A 13,163-nucleotide genomic window follows, 5' to 3' on the forward strand; every position below is an offset into this window, starting at 1 on the left:
GCCATGGAGCATAGGCGGTATTATATCATGGTTAATGATGAAAAGGGATGGAAGGGGGATTTTGCATGGCACAGAAAAGAGCATACAGGCTCTGTGGATCACTCCCAATCCCATAATAATGGTTAAGAAATCAGGCAATATTATGGCTTGTTACTGATGTGTAAAGGGCAAAAATGTAAGTGAGAAACTCTGATTTGAAGACAAAGTGAGAACAGCATTTCTGTCTCTGTTAACTCAGCCACTGAGCCAGGTGATAGGCCTTATCTCAAGCAAGGCAGAATCTTCACTTTCTAAAATGTGCCATAACTTCTGTCAGCAAAACTCATAAATAATTAAAGTTAATGCCTGGAAGTTGGCACCCGCTACCAGTGTGATGTCTCAACCTCTTGTATCTTCATTCACTATAAATTCAGCTATCAAAGCTAGGAGTTATTAAAAATGGATGAAGAAATTCTATAAGTATTAACACTCTCCTTTAAATGTTCATTTTGACGTAAGCAATGTTGGAAGGGATGATCTTTTTGCAGAAGACTTTTTCACCTACCTGACCTGATATTCTTGTTGTTTCATCTGAGAATTAACCACTTAACACACATTATAGTATTCTCTAGCTTTCTGGGGCATGGAATTGCTGAATACTGCTCCCCAGCTTTTGTTTGTTTCTGCTACACAAAGTTTGTCCCCTGTACATTTCTGCCATAATAAGTTTATGTCCAATGTAAACATAACTATTCCATTCATGTTAGAAGATTCAAAATAATGCTAAAGAAAACAAGTAATTTTGTTTTTAAAGAAATGTAAAACTGCCTTATCACCACATATACAAGTAGTTAAAATTTGGATTCTACATTTTTGGAAATTCCATGCTGAAATCACTTTGAAAATCATGATAATTTACATATTATTAGTGGCCCACCCACTTGGCAAATGGTTAACTTTTGCTAGGGGCTGGCATTCAGAAGGAGCAGCGCCCACTACCCAGCTGATTGTGATCTGCTACTGCTCTTTGGCACTTCTGCTATGGTTATGCTATGGTTTATTTCTAGGCCGCCTTTTCACCAAAAAGGCCCTCAAGGCGGCTTACACACATATAGAAAAACACAAATACAAAATACAAATAAAAACAATACAATTTACAAAAATTCAAGCCAACAAAATCCTAGCATTTCTAAAAAATCAACAACAGCTAAAAACCAACAGCATTCATCTTCCTGCTAAAAGGAGAGTCCCCAGAAAAATGTCAGCAAGAGCAGGGGTGAGGGGGCAAAGCAGGCGGAAAAGCTTGCCCCTGATGGTCCCAGCACAGTCTCACCCCTGCAGCAGCACCTCTCAGTCTGCAACTCCTCCTGATAAGGTCCAGGCAGAGGGGTGGGGCAAGGCAGGTGGAAGAGCTTGCCCCTTGACGGTCTCAGCACAGTCTCACCCAGGGCCAAAAGCATTGCTATCAAAGCTATGTTCATGATGATCACCTTCTCCAGAGCTTGGAAAAGTTACTTTTTTGAACTACAACTCCCATCAGCCCAATCCAGTGGCCATGCTGGCTGGGGCTGATGGGAGTTGTAGTTCAAAAAAGTAACTTTTCCAAGCTCTGCCTTCTACCCACATGTGGCCATGTGGAACCCTTCTACCACACCGGGACTGGAAATTATAAGGAGGGGTGGGTGGGGTAAGAGATATTATTTGAATTTGTAACCCACTGTATTCCAAATGCTTTGGGTAGGTAAAAAAATTGTGTTTGTTTTTTAAAAGGAAAACATAAGATATCCGAAATTGGATTAAGATCTGATACATTCTAGGATTCTACATACTTTATGCTCTTAATCTCAGCTACCACAAACCAGTTCAAATAAAAGGTCCTGGCAATGGGACTGATAACATATGAATTAACATGTTTAGATGCTTGTGTCACAATGTGCCTACTCAACCACCTCTAGGAGGATGTGTACCCCTAGAAGGGACTGTTGGTGTTATTTGATTAGGCACTAGGATGCCTCCAAGTGGGATTGTGTTAATTCTAGTGGTTGTAGGCAGGAAATGTCATCTGTTATCTGGTCGCGCTCCCTTAGAGAGTCAGTTCATGTCTGGCTAAGCAAGAATCAGTCTAATATGAAAAAAAAGTTTATAAGAAGGAAAAACCAGAAAACCCACAGAACCCACATAAAACACGTTAGGTAAATCTCTGAACATGCACAACCCACAGCTCACCCAGTTACAGTCAAAGAGCCACCAGTTTAGGCTGAGCCCTTGGAGAAGTCCTAGTGCCCATTCAGAAAGAGCTTTCGGGTAAGACCAATGGTTCCTTCTCTATTGGGCACTAGGAGGCCTCCGCATTGGATAATCTAAAGCTGACTAGTCATGGGGATGAGTAGCTGGCTGCTTCATGTGGTGGAAGGTCCTGTTGCAACACACACCTTCCAAATGCCACATCCATGGAGGCATACAAATCAATCTTGCAATGACATGTATATGTAGTTGGACTAGCCTAAGTGGCTGCTTGGCATACCTCTTGGAGAGGTGCATTGGTATAATAAGCCACTGATGCAGAAGCAGCTCTTGTGGAATATACCTACAGTATGCCTGTCAGTAGACAGTATACCACATGCTCTAATCCACCAGCAACGGTGGTGCTAGAGACCTTTCCCCCTAAAGTTGTTGGATGGAAGGAAATGAACAAAAAGACAGACTGGTGAAATGGCTTACACACTGATGTAAACTTTTAAAGCCCTGAGCATATCCAGAAAGTGCCTAGCACACACCAAAGGGTCAGAAAGGAACAGACAAAAGGCAAGTAATACTAGCTCCTGCTGTCTGTGAAAGGCTGAATTAACCTTTGGAATGAAAGAGGAGTCAGTTCTCAACACAACTCTGTCCTTATGGAAAATGCAAAGATATTTAGCTTCTGACAAGGCTCTGAGTTCTAAAATCTGCCTTGTTGAAGTCATGGTCACAAGAAATAACACTTTGAAGAATATGATGCATAGAGGTACAATTTTTAATATTCAAATGGAGGCTTTTCTAAGGTTTTTAATTCTTTGTGCAGGTCCCAAGGGAAAACAGTGCAGGACTGGTGGATTGGTCAAGGTTGACCCCATAGGAATTGCTGGTGATTTGGAGAGCACTGATGACAATGTAGAAGCTAGGTGGCACAGGGTATTTGGTTTAAGTCCCACATTTGGACCATCCTGCATGAAAGAGAATAGCTACACAATAGCTGCCTCACAAGGACATACTGCTTTTTAACACCAGCATAGGAAAGGCATCCAAGTGAATTGGTAATGCACATTGTTGACAGGCACAGAGAAGCCAGGATGGTGGAGATCACATGTGAAAGCAATCTTGCCCTCAAGAGCTGCTTCTGCTCGGCCTCCATGTGGATAGTTTCAGCTAACTGAAGTCTGGGTGAAGAAGGGGAGCCTGCAACAGCAGATCCGGCCAGATTGGGAGGTGCCACAACAGTGAGATTGCCAAGCTCACAATTTCGGAGAACCATGACCTCATTGGACAGAACGCCAGTAGTGTACTCACCCTCTCTCTTCTTGGATCTTCTTTAACACCCAAGCTAACAGCAGTATTAGAGATAAGAAATACGGAAGATCTGGAAGCCAATGACAAATTAGAGCAACTGTGACTTCTGCCACCAGGGATGGAAACCGGGAGAAGTACCAATGGAGTTAGTGGCTGTGATCTGAAGCAAGTAGGTTCACTATTAATCTTCTAAATCTTGCCTGTAATTCCCTGAAGACCTCCTTGTTCAGCATACACTCTCCCAACATCAACACCTGATGACTGAGCCCATCTGCCTGTACATTGTCTATGCCCTCACTTGTTCTGCCACCAAGGACTCCAAGTGTTTCTCTGCCCAGAATCACATGTAGGCTTTTCTTTGGAACAAAGTGTTGGAGAACCAGGCATGCTGTCAGTTGATGTTTTCCTTCTGATGGGGCCCTGCACTATTTGACCATTGCTGTAGGCACCCCATAATATCAGACTGGCATCTGTTGTCACTACAACCCACAATGGGGTTGCAATGACATCTCTTTGTGAAGATTGCTGTCTTTGATCCACCACTGCATGGAGAATCGAACACTTCTAGGTAGCAGAATCTGCTTATGGTGACTGTTCACAATAACCATTTGGTGAGGCAGCAAGGCCTACTGAAGAGGGTAGGAATAGAATTTGGCTCATGGAACCATCTGAATTGCTGACACCAGCCTGCCCAAAACAATGGTGAACAGCATGACAATACTGCTGACTATGCTCTGAGGAGAGGAGGCACTGCTGCCTTGATTTGGCAACCCTTTCCTTCAATAATGCTAGATAAGCCTTGCTGGTTTCTATGGTCACTCCTAGATGTTAAAGACAAAAGGACAGAATCAGATTACTATTCTCCATTCACAAAGAAGTTGTGATCCTTCAGAGTTGTCAATGTAACCTGAACATCCTGATATGCTATATGGAGAGTCAAAGACCACATAAGGATGTCATCTAAATAAAGATATAGACCTGGAGACATAGAGGAGCCACAAGGCTCACCAGGATCTTTGTGAAGATCCTCGGGGCTCAGTATAGTCCAAAGGGCATCATGCTTTATTGAAAATGCTGACCTGCATAAGCGAACTGAAGGAACCACTGAGGAGATGGATGGATCAGCATATGAAGGTATGCTTCAGTTGGGCAGACTAAGGCAAGTAGAGCCTCTCGAATGGATGCCAATGTTTCCATCTGGAACTTGCAATATGTGCAATTGGATTTGAGATCCAAAACCACCCTTCAGAATCTGTCTCTTGTGGCACAATGATGAAAAGTGAGTAAATGCTGGAGAAAAACTATTCTACCAGAATGAGCCCTATCACAGCTATCTGTAACAGATGGTCAATGGCTTCCTGTACTAACTGCTGCTTTTCAGGGCTTGATGACACTGGCAATGGGAGAACCAGTCTGGAGGATGGAATTGGAGCTCTGTCAGGTATCTATAGCAAATTGAATTCCTCACCCAGTAGCCTGGTATCATCACTTCCCAGTGAAAGCAAAATGAGGTAACCTGCCACCCACCAAAGGAGGCAGGGAGTTAGAATTGACATTATTGCTTCCTCCCCTCTAGGCTCGGATGAGGTGAGGAACCTTGCATTAGACTGCTGCTGTTCTCTCACTGTAAATCTTGGCCTATGAAAGGTGATTGCTCCAAAAGTCTCTGTCTCTACTTCCAAATCAGGTGCCATAAAAGGGCTGGTATGAAAACCCTCTGATCCTCTCATCTCTGGGAAGAGGGCATGGACTTTCTCTTGTCCTTCATCACTACCAACATGTCTTGCAAAGCTGCAACTCCAAACACCAACTCCACTGAGATGGACCCACAGGGGGATTTCTGCGCAATTGCACTTTGTGAACAGCATAGGCCTGGCAGCTTGACATGATAGGCTATGGTCCCAGGCCATGGTCTGAAGGCACATGAGGCCACCACCTTGCTGAAGCGAAGCAGGTCTGGGTCTTGTCAGTGCCTGGATGGGAGACCGTCTGGGAACCACCTGTATGCCACCTTGGGTTTCATGGTGAAAGAAAGGTGAGGTATACATGTAAGAAATAAATAATAAATAATGATAGGTTTCCAGAAATTAAGTCTCTGTTCTTATAGCAGAATACTATCCCAACTCAGATGTAAGTCCCATTTGATTTCAATGAAACTTATTCCTAGGAAAGTGGGTGCAGGGTTGCAGTCTGAGGATCACTAGCATAATGATTTTTCATTATTACCATTCACACACAGCACTTCTGCATGGAAATCCTCTAAACGAGGATCATTACAGGAATATATGAGCATGTGCTAATGGAACCTAAATGTACCCACATGAAAGACAGAAACCACCAACTTTCATTTCTAGTACATTTAAGTGCATGTTGGATCCAAACCAGAATGGGATTAGACACTGAAGTGAAGAAAACCCAACTCTTACTTTCCCTGAAAGATCATTTTCATCTCCTAGAAATATCTTTCTTCAGTAACAAACATAAAGCTATATTACTACACAGATTCACAATTTGTATCTTGTAGTAACCACAGGAAGATGCTTATACCTTGCCAAGTAATTGTTAGAACACAGAGTACAATTTAATACAACTTTGCTTAAGTGTTGCATAACTTACATTTAATTATAATGAACTTGCACAACATTAGTTCCTGGTTGGTTATGCTGATCGGGCTGACAACACAAATAAGTACCATAATGTATATTTTCATAAAGGAAAGTGATATAGGAATAGAGCATTAAATAGTGTGTAAAATGCAATGTGTGCAAAATAATATATTGTGCAGCATTTTCCTATATATAATCATGTTAACAGTGGCATCACTAGGGGGGTGCGGGGGGTGCGGACCACACCAGGTGACACCATCAGAGAGGGGTGATTCTCAGCTTTAATTTAAAAATAAAAATTAAGTTTCTAGGTGGTCCGGTTCTCGAGATATACATAAAAACGTCAGCCCACCCATCAAATCTTTTTTAAACTACTGTATAGCATTTCGTAGCTTTAACCCCGCCCATTCAGGATTGCAGCCAATCAGTGAAGTGTTTGTTTGACCTGTGGCAGTGTCTAGTAAACCTCATTGCAAGGCCAGAAAATGGTGGTCCCCCCCCCCCGTTTATCTGAAAATCTCATAAATTGGGTAAGTATATACACTTCAGTTTTTCCCCCTCTTGTGTGTAGGAGTCAGATCCTGGGCAGTGTTTTGAAAACCTTCCCAATACTTGCTTTTGTGGGGTAAAAGCATTGCTAATCCCATATCTCCAGAGTAAATCCCGTTGAATTCAATAGGATTTACTTTTGACTAGACATGGTTATGAATGTGCTGAAAATCAATGGGACTTGGGAGTGAATGTAAAAAATTGTGTTTGTGTTCTCTTTCTGTCCCCCCCCCTCTCCAGTCCTATTTTAAAGCAAGTAGGCAAGGCTTACTTAGATATTACAGTTTTTATTCTGTAGGAAACTAATACTGATTTTTTAAAAACTAATACTGCTTTTTCTGCAATGACCAACTGGTTTGACAATAAACTATTATATGGGCTGTATGTATTTATACATCTGCAGTGTGTGTGTGTAGTCTTTCCAACAACCCTGTGAGGTAGGGTTGGAAACGAAGGCAGCTCACAACAAGAAATAAAGCCATTTAAAATCCAATAACCATAAAGCAAGAATAAACAGTTGGAAAACAGCCTAAAGAGGCATGATTCTGAATTTTGGGTTGGGTGAATGAAGTTTATTTATTTAGTTTTTGATTTATATCCCGCCCTTCCTCCCAGTAGGAGCCCAGGGCGGCAAACAAAAGCACTAAAAGCACTTTAAAACATCATAAAAACAGACTTTAAAATATATTAAAACATCTTTGAAAATATTTTTTAAAAGCTTTAAAAAAACATATTTTTTAAAAAAGAAAAGGCTTAAAGACATTAAAAAGCAATTCCAGCACAGACTCAGACTGGGATAAGGTCTCAACTTAAAAGAACAAGTTGAAAGAACAAGTTCCTTATCACTTGAGGCTGTAGTTCTCTGCATACTTCCCAGTTTGAGTAAGCCCCATTGAATACATTGGGACTTGCTTCTGAGTAAACAAACATCGGATTGCACTATAAATATATTTACAGATTGTGTAATTCATAAACATATTTGAGAGTCATGTTTATATAAATATTTCTTCATACTGTGTCCCAATAAGTATTTGATTTCACACTATGGTTGTAGATGATTTTTTCCTCTACATTTTAAGTGTGCCCATCTTCCTGGGGGTGGTCATGGTTCTCCATTGTTTTCATCCTGAGGGGAGGATAGGCTGAGAGATGGTGAGTAGCACATTTCAGGTCTCTTCACCTCCCCCCCTTTTTCATTTGTATTTATTTTATATTTCTCCAATATCTTCCCCTGGCTGTTTTTATGTATTTTAAATATTTTTAGATTAAATAAATAGGAAATCATAATTGTGAACCTCCCTAAAAGCAATTTACCTATCCTTATGTTTTGGCAAAGTGATGGTGTGAAGGCATGCTGGTAGAACAAGAGACCATGTTTGAGGCATGTTATAAGGTGTTTGAGGACTTTGTCACACATTACTTTTTGAGACCTGTAGATTCATGTTGGAAAGAACACGTGCACATATTGAATGGTGGCTTGGGTGCTGTTTTTTCAGTCTACGCTGCATGCGTTGGGAAGGTGATACATCATCTGGCAGCTAGCTTCATAACGTGAGAATGAAAAACATTTGGATCACCATTCACTTGTTTACTTTTCTCACTATTGAGACCACTTCATATATTACTTTTTCAGACACAGAAATTTAATCTTTGTATAGGAAAAAGTATTTTGTAAAATATGAAGGACAGTGGCTGCCCAGTCAGTATAACCACTGTACAAGATCTAATAATAATAATAAATAATAAAATTTTATTTGTTAGTCGCCCATCTGTCCGACTTAACGGACACTCTGGGCGACTTACACGATATAAAATACAATATAAAACAGAAGCATACAACAATCATAATATTAACATCAGTTTATCTAAACCATCCTTCAATAATACAGCATAATAACCTAACCCACCCCAGAAATCCCATAGGCCTGCCTGAATAGCCAGGTCTTTAAGGCTTGGCGAAAAGCCATCAGGGAGGAGGCATGTCAAAGGTCAAAAGGAAGCAAGTTCCAGAGGGTGGGGGCCACGATCGAAAAAGCCCTCTCTCTGGTCCGCACCAGCCTAGCTGCTTTTACCGGTGGGACCGAGAGAAGGTCCTGTGAGGCTGATCTTGTTTGGCGGCACATTTGGTGATACTGGAGGCGTTCCTTCAGATAAGCTGGGCTGAAACCGTATAGGGTTTTAAAGGTTAGTACCAACACCTTGAATTGGGCCTGGTATACAACTGGCAACCAGTGTAGCTCCATCAACACTGGGGTGACATGGTCCCAGCAACGGCTCTGCTTTATTAAGCGTGCCGCCGCATTCTGTACCAGCTGCAGTTTCCGGACCGTCTTCAAGGGTAACCCCACGTAGAGCGCATTACAGTAGTCTAATCGAGAGGAGACCAGGGCATGTATCACTCGTGGGAGCAGATGTATAGGAAGGTAGGGTCGCAGCCTCTGTACCAGATGAAGTTGGTACCAGGCTGCCCGGCTTACTGCAGAGACCTGGGCCTCCATTGACAGCTGGGAGTCCAAAATGACCCCCAGGCTGCGGACCTGGTCCTTTAGGGGCAATCTCACCCCATTAAGGACCAGGTCTAAATTTCCCAACCTTCTCTTATCCCCCACCAGTAACACCTCGGTCTTGTCGGGGTTCAGCTTCAGCCTGTTCTCTCCCATCCATCCACTTACGGACTCTAGGCAATTGGACAAGGTTTCCACAGCCAACTCTGGTGAAGATTTAAATGAGAGATAGAGCTGCGTGTCATCCGCATATTGGTGACACTGCAGCCCAAAACTCCTGATGATGGCTCCCAGCGGTTTCATATAAATGTTGAATAGCATGGGGGCGAGGATAGAACCCTGTGGCACACCACAATTAAGGAGCCAAGGGTCTGAAACCTCATCCCCCAATGCTACCCGTTGATATCTGTTGGAGAGATAGCAACGGAACCACCGTAAAACAGTGCCTCCTATTCCCGATCCCTCCAAGCGATTCAACAGGATACCGTGGTCGACGGTATCGAAAGCCGCTGAGAGATCCAGGAGGTCTACTCAGCCACTGTAATTACCTTTTTGTTTTGAGTGTCCTTTTGTCTGGGTCCTGGTTCAGGTGTGTATCCAACTTTGTTGTGCTTATGGAAGAAGTGTGCAAGTAGTTCCCCCCCAAGTGTGGAGGCTTGGACAAACATTGTGTTATGGAAAACCAAAGTCTGTGTGAAAGTACATATTTGGGAATGCCATCAGTGTAATCCTAAACACACTTAATAAATAATATCGAACTTGCACGTCACAAAATATATTACGGTCATGTCCATAAGCACCAGGAGTGTAGTCACCCAGAGGATCTTAGTCCCTCTGCGTTTTTTGGGAGCAGGGTCCCTATGTCTCCAAGCATCCTACAGTCAGCATGAAAAGGAAGTGTGTTAGTCACTGAGAAGAGTCTTCTAATAGGCTTCCTTGCCTTTCCTGCTGATTGGAGCCAATCAGAGTGAAAGGAGGTGAGTCAGTCACTGAGAAGACTCTTCTCAGTTGTTAACACTCTCCACTTACATGCTGATTGGCTCCTAGAGATGTTTGTTGTTGTGAGAGAATGCATTAACAAAGATCTCATTCTTAATTCAGGAGTAAAAAAGGGTGTAGTGGCTGCAACTATCATGAAGGGACTCTGCACTTCTGAATTTTCTACTAAACAACTGTTGTACACCGCCCTGAGAGCTTGTTGCTATAGGGCGGTCTAAAAATGTAATAAAATAAAATAAATAAAATAAATAAAAATACCTATGTAACTTTGTGTCTGGAGACTTATTATTAAGAATCACTTTCCATAATTGTAAGAAGGTATGTCCACACGCAAGCATCCCAGGCACCTAAATGAGGGGAGAGAGCAGCATAGGGACATGAGCAGATGTCTTATACCAGGGGTTCCCAAACTTTTCTTCTACATAGACCACTTGAAAATTGCTGAGGGTCTGAAAGTATCTGAAAATTTACTATGGGCATATGCAAGATAATTAACTCCCATTAGTGATAAGAGCAAGAATTTGGGCTGTGCGTATGATATTGTAATTTAAAGGTGCAATTTTAATTTTGCTAGTTGTTTATGTCACTACTATTGCCATTACATAAAGTGATATACGGGAATTACGATTTACGAGTAACATTAGTACAAAAAACATTACTAAGGATTCTGTATGGTCTGGTACGGGAGGAGGTCCATGGGGGTGACACCATGAGTTACCGCACTGGGTGACACCAACCCTAGTGACGCCACTGCATGTTAAACTCCCACTGTAGAACAATATAAAAGTGTTTCAGGAGTCTACCACTTCAGACTTGCAAGTAGGGGACTGCTGGTTTGAGTACTCCCTTCGCCCATTCTTCAGACAGAAATCTAACATCAGAAAGATTCAGTTAAAAGTGTTTTTCATGACATCTAGATTTTCCATATGCAAGGAGCATTTGAAAGGGGGGGCAGAGAGCATTTAATTGTGAAATGTAAACCATCTGTAGTTCAAAGTGGCAAAACCCAGAATCAGTTTTAAAACATAATGAGCTGTTTGTCCCATTTCCACTGAAACAATCCATTTCAAATGGAAAAGCAGCCGCCATTAGGTATGCTGTGTCAAAGGATCAATATAGGTCTTTTCATGGGTACAGAGAGTTTGGAGGAAGAGGAGGCAGGGTCATTATGGTATCTTGTTGTCACATTCTCTTAACACTTTGCAGCAAAATTCAAGGAAGATAGATGTTTAGTGGCCCATAGAACTGGAAAAATGCCAGCACTGTCATTCAAACTGATTAGGGCTTAAGAATAACCAGAAAGATGCAAAACTCATTGATAAGGGAAGAATATTTATTTATTTTATTAATCATATTCATATCCCATCCTTCCTCCAATGAGCTCAGATGGCTTACCTGGTTCTTCCCATCTACTCATTTTATCTCCACAATAACTCTCTGGTTAACTGAGAGATAGTGAATGGCCCAAGGTCACCCCAGTGGGAGTTTCATGGCTGAGAGGGGCACTATGCTAGATGATACAATCTGATTCAGAGTGAAAAGAAGACCTGACAAATCCAGCTTTTCCCATTTCTCTTTTAAATATAGCTGGCTTTCTAAGTCCACATGACATGGATTTTATGAGATGAATCATAAAACATTTGTAAACAATTTTAGTTAAGTGTCTCTAAACAACTCTCCTACTGAATGTTTTGAAGTATAAACATCCAGGATCCATCAAGCTCTGATTAATAGGTCTCCATAAAACATACTGCATCAATTTACTGTCAATCCAATCTAATTATTAGATAGCTCTTCCTCATCTTGAGAACAGTCAAAATGTCATGAAGTACTTATGCAAGGCTTACTTTGAAGCAGGGCTTGTCAGAACTGAGCCCCAGAACCTGTTTCAAAGCCAGGGCTCAGCCAGTGTTTTGAACATGTGAAACAATAATAGAAATAACAGAAACAGTTTCTATGAGAGTGTGCAGAGTATTTTTTTTTGTATCACAAAAAAGCCAAGCCAGCTCTCAGACAGCTCTGATTATGGAACAGTGTTTCCAGGTGTGTAAACTTGGTTTCCAAGCAGACTTCTATCCTATGACATTTTTAGAAATATACTGTCTTTGCACAGGAATGGTGCTTACAAGTCAAGGTGCTCTGGCAGTGTAAGAGTAACACAAGACGTTTGCACAGTGACAGCAATTTTAAAATTGGCCTGACCAACACCTACAAAGTCTCCATGCTTTCCAGAGATAACTCTTTGTATCACAGTAAATATGAAACATTACATAATCATGCTATTTTAAGGAAGAACCTTTATTGTTATTGTTTTATTAACAATAACAACAACAACAATAATAGTCATTGGATATCTGAAGGTCCGAAAGCGACGTACACAATATTAAAACAACAAATAAAACACTATAAAAACGTAACAATAAACAACAACAAAACAATAATAATACCACCCCCACACAGCCACAGGAAGGTTTGGCAGCATATTAAAAACAAAAGATCATCTCAGTCTGTCTGATGCTTGGGAGAAAATGTATGTCTACCTGGTGCTGGAAGATGTAAATGATGGCACCAGGCAGACCTCACTGGAGACCATATTCCACAGATGGGGAGCGACAACTGAAAAGGCCTTCTCCCTTGTCACCACTCTCCAAGCTTCCCTCAAATGGGGGACCTGGAGAAGGGCCTCACACAAAGATCTAAGGGTCCGGGTAGATTCATATTGGGAGAGGTGTTCCAGAAGATATTGGGGACCTGAGCCGTAAAGAGCTTTATAGGTCAAAACCAGCACTTTGAATTGGGCTCAGAAGCATATGGTAAATCATCATCATCACTGTTTATTTGTATGCCGCCTTTCCATAGCAATCTATGCTCAAGGTGGCTCACAACATGAAAAAAAATTACACAATTCACTGTTAGAAAGTAAATTCAAATAGTCAACAAGTTAACAAAAACATATTAAGAAACATACAATAAATTGATA

General features: G+C 41.5%; 1 protein-coding gene across 9 annotated transcripts in view; it reads right to left on the reverse strand.

Annotated features, from left to right (window-relative positions):
- Positions 1-13,163, reverse strand: part of LOC133364279 (cyclic nucleotide-binding domain-containing protein 2-like) — a 94,001-nt gene that overhangs the window by 56,473 nt on the left and 24,365 nt on the right. The gene's annotated exons all lie outside the window — the stretch shown is intronic.

Source organism: Rhineura floridana, chromosome 9, assembly GCF_030035675.1.
Source record: "Rhineura floridana isolate rRhiFlo1 chromosome 9, rRhiFlo1.hap2, whole genome shotgun sequence".
NCBI classification, from domain to species: Eukaryota; Metazoa; Chordata; class Lepidosauria; order Squamata; family Rhineuridae; genus Rhineura; species Rhineura floridana.